Source organism: Moschus berezovskii, chromosome 27 (genome assembly GCF_049115385.1).
Source record: "Moschus berezovskii isolate FMDL1 chromosome 27, NW_MosBer_1.0, whole genome shotgun sequence".
In the NCBI taxonomy this organism is placed as follows: domain Eukaryota; kingdom Metazoa; phylum Chordata; class Mammalia; order Artiodactyla; family Moschidae; genus Moschus; species Moschus berezovskii.
The window spans coordinates 14,511,379-14,521,634 of record NC_142486.1 but is presented as its reverse complement, the minus strand read 5'-3'; the positions used below and the strand labels follow the sequence as shown (position 1 = coordinate 14,521,634).

The 10,256-nt window shown below is 45.0% G+C and overlaps 1 pseudogene; it reads right to left on the bottom strand.

Annotated features, from left to right (window-relative positions):
- Positions 1-950: 950 nt before the first annotated feature.
- LOC129545128 (elongin-B pseudogene) lies at positions 951-1,895 on the bottom strand (annotated as a pseudogene).
- Positions 1,896-10,256: the final 8,361 nt, after the last annotated feature.

Genomic DNA, 10,256 nt, shown 5'->3' with positions numbered 1-10,256 from the left:
GCCACCACTCTGAAAAACCAACCCGACCCTGTTGCAGGCGGCTTCTTGTTTCCAGGCAGCCTGCTCTCCTTCATTTTCTCTCTCTCTCTGGAGTGTACTTCTTTGCTTAATACAACTCTTGCTATTTACTACTGCTCTCTGTCTCAATTGAATTCTTTCCTTTGGGGGATAAGAACCAAGGAAACTCCCGTGTTGGTGGTAACAGTTATAGTGTACTCTTGTAGCGGGCTCCTGCAGTGTGCATGGGTTCCTTCGCGCTCAGCTCTTGCAGTGCAGATGGCTTCTCCAGCACCATGGTCCCAACTCATGTAGCTCCTCCAGAGCCCCATTCCTGCCATGACAGGGGCCAACACCACCCAGCAGCTGTGGTTTTCCCCGAATTCTCCCCACCTTGGATGGCTTTGTCTCAGGATGCCTCCATTGAGATTCCTCTCCATGAATGACTTTTCTTCACACTCTAGATGGTAGGTTTGTTTTCTGTTTGTTTCTTTAATTTATATTTTGGCTGTGCTGGGTCTTCATTGCAGCACTCAGGCTTTCTCTAGTTGCTGCAAGCAGGGGCTGCTCTTCATTGCATTGCATGTGCTTCTCATTTCAGTGGCTTCTCTTGTTATAGAACGTGAACTCTAGGTGTGCAGATTTAAGTAGTTGTGGCACACGGGCTTAGTTGCCACAAGGCACGTGGGATCTTCCTGGACAAGAGATGCAACCCTTGTCCTCTGCATTGCAAGGCAGATTCTTAACCACTAGACCACCAGGAAAGCCCTAGATGGTAGGTTCTTGACACATTCTGGAGGGCAAATTTCCAGCAACTACCACTGTTACCGAAAGTTCAGCTTCTCTGTACACCAGTGCCAAAGAGAATCTCAGTTTTGGGTGAAATAGACAAGAAGAACTTTATTAGTTTGCCAGGCAAAGGGCTTCTGCCTTGAAAAACTATGTGTCCCAACCCAGGAGAATTTCTTTTTGAGACACCCAAATCTCTTTTAGTGGGGGAGTGGGGCAGTTGAGGCGGGGGTCTTACTGCACGGCTTGTCCATTGGCTCTGCTTCCTGAGTCCGGTGGCTTCATTACATCTGGCAGCTCGGGTGGGCTGGAGAAGGGCTCGATGCACACGTCTTCAAATGCCTCATCTTCCCTGAAGGCTAGCCCCACAGTCACTGGGGCCTGAGGCAGTGCCGTTTGGCTGGTGAAACCACACTCGCCCAATGTCTTGCTGTCGTCCAGAAGCTGGTCATCCTTGTACAGCCGCTGCTCATCCGGCGGCCGCTTGAGGATACCCTGGATGACGCGCTTCAAATAGAACACCGTGCTGGACTCCTTGGCCTCAGTGAAGATGGTGGTCTTGCCACGCCGGATCATGAGGAACACCTCCATTGCGGCGGTGGCGGTGGCGGTGGCGCAGCTGCCTTTCCCCCTCGACTGCCAACCCAGGAGGATTGGATGAAGGGTTTTATAACAGGGACTCCAAGGTGGGTCTCTGACAAGATTAGGGTGTGTGCACCTTTTCTCAGGTGATCTCATCTTGATGAGCTGCTCTGATCTCTTTAATCAAGTGGTTTCTTGATGGCTCCTCCCTTGATTAGCAACTCCCTTGATTCTGCCCTTTGGAACTCAGGGAAGGTCATGGAGACTGGAGTCTCACAAGAAATGTTGCAGCATGCAGCTTAGTTAGGTAGGAGCAGAGAAACGGGGCCAGGAGCCAAGTAACAGAAAAGTCATGCATCTTGTAAACAGCGGGAGTCCATGGGCAGATAAGGAAAGCAGGCACCTTCAGACCGACAGGAAATTGGGTGATAAGGGACTGAGTAGGCGACCAAGAAAGGTGAGGAAAGGCAGGAAGCCCCTGCGTCCAAATGTAACCTTTTGCTCATTGTGCTGTCATTATGTTAAGATTAGCCTGACAGATAAGAATAGTCATCAGGCATGTATACCCTGACATTTCTACTCTAAGCTAAATAGGGACAAAATCCCTCCTTCCCTCAGTAAAATGGAGCTGGCATGAAAAAATCAGGAAGGTCAATGCCCAAACTCTTCATTCCCCAGGGAATATTCAGCCCCTTCATTCTTACCCTCCTCAAAACCACCTTGCCCAAGAAACCCAGGTTGGCAGCTCCTCACCCGCCTGCCCACTCTCCCTTTGAGAATGTATCCTTGCTTAAATAAACTTTTGCTTTACTTTCTAGACAAGTCTAGAAATGTTGCCCAAGTTGTCTGTGGGAAGATGGAAAAGCTAACTTTAATCTACTCAGAATAACAAAGAAGAATGACTTACTTGTTTAAAGACTGGACTTGGGGACTTCCTTGGTGGTCCAGTGGCTAAGACTCCAAGCACCCAATGCAGGGGCCCAGGGTTCAATCCCTGGTGAGGGAACTAAATCCCACATGCCACAGCTAAAGAACCTGCACACTGCAGTGAAGACCAGGCATAGCCAAATACATAAATAAATATTAAAGAGTTGTGGCTTAGCTGGTTAAGAATCCGGCTGCAATCCGGGAGACCTGGGTTCGATCCCTGGATTGGGAAGATCCCCTGGAGAAGGGAAAGGCTACCCTCTTCAGTATTCTGGCCTGGAGAATTCCATGGACTCTACAGTCCATAGGGTTGCAAAGAGTCAGACACAACTGAGTGACTTTCACTCACGCATTCACCTACTTCTTAACCTCTGTGCTTCATCTCTGAATTCTTTTGAGATGAAGAAAGAACCTGGAATTCACTGACAATGGAAATGGGACTAAAGGGCCTCTGTGCCCGGGAGACCCACAGGACCACACTTGGTTTCACCATTGGTGCAGCGCTAAGTGACTTCTGTGCCACCCAATTACCCACGGCTGTGTAAGTCTCCAACAAGCTGGACCTCAGCCCTGGTGCTCTCCCTCAGCTTAGGGAGGTGATGGATACACCTTATATATGCAGATCCTATATTCTTTAGAGCTCGCTTTATTTTTTGGCTAGTAGCCAATCTCTCTTTACTGAAATCCCCTGTTATAGTTGATAAGTCTATATATTAAAATTTAGCTGTTCCAACTGCTGTGTGGCTTCCGTCTCCTAATTTGACCCTGAGTGATACAGGGTCCCGGACCAACATAACAAGGATGAAAGACACCCAGCCTCTCACCATTATACAGTGTGGTGTGCTAAACCATAGTGGGACAGAGTGTGAGAACAGTGGGTAAGAAGGTGCCTGCATGTCCACGAAGATGAAGAGGGGCTCAGGGCACTCTTAAGTTCGTCATCATTAGCACCTCCTCTTGTCTTTCTCCCCGCGTCACTAAATCTCTGAGTGGCATCAGTTCTCTCTCACGTCTGATCCGCGCTCTCCGCCCCACTGCCACTTGCATGCCAGGCCATCATCATCTCTGGCTGGTTTCCTGTGAGGGCCCTCTACGTATCCTCTTTGCATCCACCCCTTGCTCACTTCAGTCTGTTCTTCACAATGAGGCCAGAGGAAGCCTTTTATTTTTTTTTCCTCCAGAGGAATTCTTCTAAAAGACAAATTTGAGCCCTTGATTAAAAACTGTTGGGACATCCCTGGTGGTCCAGTGGCTAAGACTCCAAGTTCCCAATGCAAGGGGCCCAGATATGATCCCTGATCAGGGACTAGATCCCACATGCTGCAACTTAAGGGTTCACGTGCTACATCTAAAGATTCCACATGCTACAACTCAAAAAGATTCCACATGCCGCAACTGAAGATCCATGATCCAAGTTAGAATGAAGATCCCACGTGCAGCGACTCAGACCCGGTGGAGCCAGATAAATAAATAACTTCAAAAAGACAACTGTTGTTGGCTGCCCATTGCCCTTAGGTTAGCGTCTGACTCATTTGTCCACAAGGTCTAGAAAGATCCCACCTCTCCTCACCTTTCCAGTTTCATCTTGTGACACCTTTCCCTGCATCCTTTCTCTCCAGGCACATGGAATGTCAGTTTCTTTGGGGACCTTTATAAGTACTGTTTCCTCTTCCAGGAAACCCTCTCCCTAACATCACCCTCACCCTTTCACTCTCATCTTTGCTCCTGAGCTCATCCTTAACCTCAGCTAAGATATCTACTCCTCTGAGAAGCCTTCCCAAACCCATCTCTCTCTGATCCGGCTAGGTGCCTCTTGTGTATGATTCAAGCAAACCCTGTACTTCTCTCATTATACTTATCACAATTTGGTAACTGTTAATATGTCTCCTCACGGCTGTGACGTGAAATTCATACTTTACGGCAAGAAAGGAAAAATTTAAACATACAAACTTTCCCCTGCCTTCTCTCTGCCCTCTACTATGCCTTGTGTATCTGCACTATGTATTGACCAAACCGTCCCTTAGGCAGACATAGCTGCTTAGCCATAAAGAGCAGCGTTCTCCCAACACCAACACAGCAGCTCCTTAAAATACGACATTCTTTCCTGATTTTGTAAGGCGTTATGATGACCCATCAGGATCAGATCAGGATTCTGTAAACTATTAATAGTACATCATTTAATGTATAGCCCTCTGTCCCCCAAAAAACTTATTTAATTGGGCTTTGACTTTTAATGGGCAGAACAGTTCTAAGTTTTCTGAGAGGCCGTTCCTGGGTTTTAATCCTCAATATGACTTGGATAAAAATTCATTTCTTCCATAGATGTTTGTATGTGTTCAGTTACTCAGTTGTGTCTGCCCTTTGCAGCCCCATGGACTGTAGCCTGCCAGGCTTTTCTGCCCAGGGAATTTTCTAGGCAAGAATACTGGAGTAGGGTACCATTTCCTCCTCCAGGGAATCTTCCCAACCCAGTGATCAAACCCACCTCTCTTGCATCTCCTGCATTAGCAGACAGTCTTTACCACTAGCACCTCTAGGACTAATTAATTTTTCATTGACATACACTCTAAGCTCCATGAGAACAGAAACTCTGTTCACCCTTTTTACCCCAGGATCTATTATAGTGCCTGATTCATATTAGGGGCTCAGTAAATGTTGGGGGGACAAACAGAATGAATAAGCAAAGGTGACAGGCAGAGTATGTGAAAGTATGTCTTGTAATCAGAGTGTAGGGATATGGTGTTACCAAGTCCACGCTTATTCTGCTCACCACATGACAGGCCAGTTAACTGAGAGACAAAGTGTTGAAGCGAAGAATATGACTTGATTAGGAAAGCTGGCTGACCAAGAAGACAGCAGACTACCATCTCAAAATAACCATCTTATCAAGGTCTGGATGCCAGGTTCTTTCATAGAACAGAGAGCAGGGAGGTGAGGAGGAAAAGTAAAAAAGGCCATTAATCTTACAAATATCTCCTGGAACAACTAGCCTTGGGAAGGGGATGTGTTGATTTCTTCCTTCCTGTAGCCATCCGCAGGTGGACAGGCGAGCAGGGTGAGCTTGGACTCTCTAACCTTTTAGTGAACAAAAGCAATGGGAAGCAAAGGTTCAGGTAAAAGAAACAGATCCAACATGGAGTCAGTTCTTCCCTGTAACAATTGGTGGGAGTGGCTGGATCTGAAGGGCCCTGTAATTAATACTAAGCAATTGGTACTGCTGCTGCTGCTAAGTCGCTTCAGTCATGTCCAACTCTGTGCGACCCCAAAGACGGCAGCCCACCAGGCTCCCCCGTCCCTGGGATTCTCCAGGCAAGAACACTGGAGTGGGTTGCCATGTCCTTCTCCAATGCGTGAAAGTGAAGTTGCTCAGTCGTGTCCGACTCTTAGCGATCCCATGGACTGCAGCCTACCAGGCTCCTCCATATATGGGATTTTCCAGGCAAGAGTATTGGTACTATAAAATGTAAATTAAACACCCCACATTGGCTACTGGTGATTGAAGTGGGCTTCCTGTTCATATGTTTGGTTTGACTAGCAGTTTTAAGAACCTTTGAATGTGAATGATGTTCAGTTTATCACAGTTCCCACTGGTCCCCACATTAGGGCCTCCTTTCATCATTGAAGCTGGCTGCCAGCCCCACTGAGATCTGGGTTGCTATCCCAGCAGATGTGTGAGAGGTAATTTAAGGAGGGAAGGAATATAAGGAGAGGATTTAAGATAGGACTTATAGAAAGATAGATCTGAAATAGGAGGGAAGGGGACAGGGCACAAACTTTAAAGAATGACATAACCCTAGAACACAACAAAAACTGATTAGAACCAAATAAGTTCAAGATGGTGGATCAGTCAACTTCTACTAGACCTCGAACCTCATCATACACTCATTGTAGCACATCACCTAGCTAAGTGACACACCCACAAGCACAGTTCAGAGAACCATCAAAGATTCAAAAGTGGGCGTGGCCCTGGGCCAATTCCTGGATAGCCCCACCCCATTCCCTGAGATAGTGGAAATAACCCTCTCATTAGCCTGTGAAATTACCCAGCCAGTAAAAACTAACCTTGCTGTATTTTGAGGCTGCTCTCTCCTTCTGAGACTACCCACACTCTGCAGAGTGTGTTTCTCTCTCTATAAATCCACTTCTTACCTATCACTTGTCTCTCACTGAATTCTTTCCATGATGAGACATCAAGAACCTGAGATTCATTAGGTGCTGAAACCAGCTGTGCGATCTCAGTTAGAAAACCATGGATTTTGGCTGGGTTTGAGTCCTTACCAGGAGGTTCAAGTCCCAGTCTGAGGTACATAGTTTCAGATTCACCATTGGCGGGGGTGTACTTTGAGAATTCCTCGGGAGAAGTGAATCTGTTTTATTCAAAAAGCCCTGGGAACAGAGGCCGACTCACAGCTAGTGTCTTCAACCCGCTGATTTGGCCAGTGATGGGCCGGGTCTACCTTCTCCTGTTTGCTTTCTGAAACACAAACCGCCCTGATGAATTCTGACGTCATAGCTGCAGTAGATCAACACTGACTCAGCAGCTTGCCATATTGTAAGACCAGAGTGGTGGGGGATATAAAATATAAGAAGAAGCTGGACCATACAGCATCTCCTGGGGGAGAAATGACAGCCACAGACACAGCGCCCCGTAGAGACAGTGGGCTGCTGCTGTTCCTTGAAAACTGGATTTGCTTCTTGGTAGGTATCGAGCCAAAAGTCATAATCAAGCCAAAGAGTGGAAGAAGCTTCCTTCCTTTATTACTTGCAGCAAGTGAAGAGAACACAGACGATCTTTCCCAAAGCATTCTGTCTCCCCAAAACAGCAAAATTGGGGAAATTTTAAGCTAAGAGTACATGCATATTCATGAAAGGGCCTGGGCTGTCCAGAGTCCAAGCTTTAGTTGACTGAAGTTTCAAGGATCAGAAAATGTCAACATCATCATCTCTTAGGTTTCAATTGATCTGGTAGTTGAGTGCCTGGGGACCTTAAATTCTGCAAAACATCTCAAGAAAGCTTCAGGCTAGTCTTTACCATTGAAGCAGAACTGGGAGTTGTCTTTGCTGGGGCTTCCCTGGTGCCTCAGATGGTAAAGAAAGTGAAAATGAAAGTTGCTCAGTCACATCAGAATCTTTGCAACCCCATGGACTATACAGTCTATGGAATTCTCCAGGCCAGAATACTGGAGTGGGTAGCCATTCCCTTCTCCAGGGGATCTTCCCAACCCAGGGATCGAACCCAGGTTTCCCACATTCCAGGCAGATTGTTTACCAGCTGAGCCACAAGGGAAGCCCAGGAATACTGGAAAGAAAGAAAGAAAGTGAGGTCACTCAGTTGTGTTCAACTCTTTGGGACCCAATGGACTATAACCCATCAGGGTCCTCCGTCTGTGGAATTTTCCAGGCAAGAGTACTGGAGTGAGTTGTATTTCCTTCTCCAGGGCTTGCTGACCCAGGGATGAAACCCTGGTCTCCCTCATTGCAGGCAGATGCTTTACCCTCTGAGCCACCAGGGAAGCCCTAAGAGTATTGGAGTGGGGAGCCTATCCTTTCTCCAGCAGATCTTCCCAAGCCAGGGATTGAACCCAGAATGCAGGAGACATGGGTTCAATCCCTGGGTTGGGAAGATCCCCTGGAGAAGGAAATGGCAACCCACTCCAGTATTCTTGCCTGGAGAATTCCATGGACAGAGGAGCCTGGTGGGCTACAGTCCATGGGGTCACAAGGAGTCAGACATGACTGAGTGACTTTCATTATTTTTGCTATTGTTACTTCTCTTACTTGATAACTGTTTATTCTTATTTATTTATTCCAGAGATTACATGAAGTGTCATACCACAACAGATTAAATATTGCTATGAGAACCCAGTAGTCTTTTATTAATCCAGACATTAAAAAGATATGAAAAAAATGTAAAATGTGTCCACTTCTCTCACTAATTTATTTTTGGTTTGGGAAAATATAATTATTTTTAAAACATTTATGTCAATATGTAATGGTTTTTATTTCATAATGAACAAGTAAATATTTTAAAATTCTGTTTTCATTTCTAATATGGAAATTTTAATCTTTTTTACTTTTCATTTTACTTTATTTTTTTGCTATACCATGTGGCACATGGGATCTTAGTTCCCTGACAAGGGATCAAACCCACATGCCTTGCATTGGGAGCTCGGAGTCTTAACCACAGGACCACCAAGGACATCTGCAAGCTTTTAATATATATAATTCCTAAATAAAAAATCTTAGATATTTTCAATAAAATTTTCAAATGTTAAGGGATACTGAGCTCCCAATATTTGAGAGCCAGTAATTTAGTAAGCCATGTGCAACTTGCTACTTGATGCACTTTAAAAAATGAGGTACAGGACAGTAATAGTCAGATAAGGGAGAAAAAGTGAGAGGAGTAAGCCCTAATCACTAGTCATGCATATTCTTTTGACAGCAAAAAGGGGAAAAGAAAGGCAAATTAATTTTGTACAGGAATTTTAACATATTTTGTACAATGGTCTCACTTTGCTGACATCATTTACACAAATCTTCAGAGTTTACTTGACTATTATTATCAATATTTGCTTCCCTGACTATTTCATCAAACTCTTCATGTGTTAATTTTCCTCGAAGGTGTTTTATAATGTGATGCACTTCTGTTGAACCATCACAGACAGTGTCATCCTTATTAAACACAAGGAATGTTTCTCTGATTCCTTCTTTACTCTCTGTTTTTTATTTTTCTTGCCATCATTATCAAAAAATCCAGAAAGTTAGTTGTACTATTTTCCTCACCATTTGTTTCATTAACTTATTCTGAAACTTTGCTTCTAGGGAATTTTGCCCAAGAGACCTCATTACAGTCTTCAATTTTTGGATGTTCATCACCATCTTTGTCAAACAGTGGAGTTCAGTTCAGTTGCTCAGTCGTGTCTGGCTCTTTGTGACCCAATAAATCACAGCATGCCAACTGCTTTCAATTCTGTGATCTGTTTTCTGTTCAACTGGTCAACCATGCTGTCAGTGTCGCTTGTCTTCAAGTGACAGTCACACAAACATTCAATTCATTGGTTCTACTCAGATTCTCTGAAATATTGTTTCTTCTTAAGGTTTATATGTTTATAGTTATACATATTTTAGGTAAATTTTACATGCAATACCACACAAAAAGCTTACGTGTGCACTTTTAAAAATTATTTTAAATTGAAGTATAGTTAATACTTTGACCACCTCATGTGACGAGTTGACTCACTGGAAAAGACTCTGATACTGGGAGGGATTGGGGGCAGGAGGAGAAGGGGACGACAGAGAATGAGAAGGCTGGATGGCATCACCGACTCGAAGGACATGAATTTGGGTGAACTCCGGGAGTTGGTGATGGGCAGGGAGGCCTGGCGTGCTGTGATTCATGGGGTCGCAAAGAGTCGGACACGACTGAGCGAATGAACTGAACTGAACTGATAGTTGATTTACAATGTCGTGTTACTTTCTGGAATACAGCAAGGTGATTCCTGCCTCTTCTCCCTCTCCCTTGACAATCACAAGTCTGTTCTCTGTCTGTTTCATAAATAAGTTCATTTGTATCATTTTTTAGATTGCACATATAAGTAATATAATATGGTATTTGTTTTTCTCTTTTTGACTTACTTCACATAGTATGAAAATCTCTAGATCTATTCATGTTGCTGCTGCTGCTGCTAAGTCGCTTCAGTCGTGTCCGACTCTGTGTGACCCCATAGACGGCAGCTGACCAGGCTCCGCCATCCCTGGGATTCTCCAGGCAAGAACACTGGAGTGGGTTGCCATTTCCTTCTCCAATGTGTGAAAGTGAAAAGTGAAAGTGAAGTCGCTCAGTCGTGTCCGACTCTTAGCGACCCCATGGACTGCAGCCCACCAGGTTCCTCTGTCCATGTGATTTTCTTGGCAAGAGTAATGGAGTGGCTTGCTACCAATGGTATTATTTTGTTCTTTTT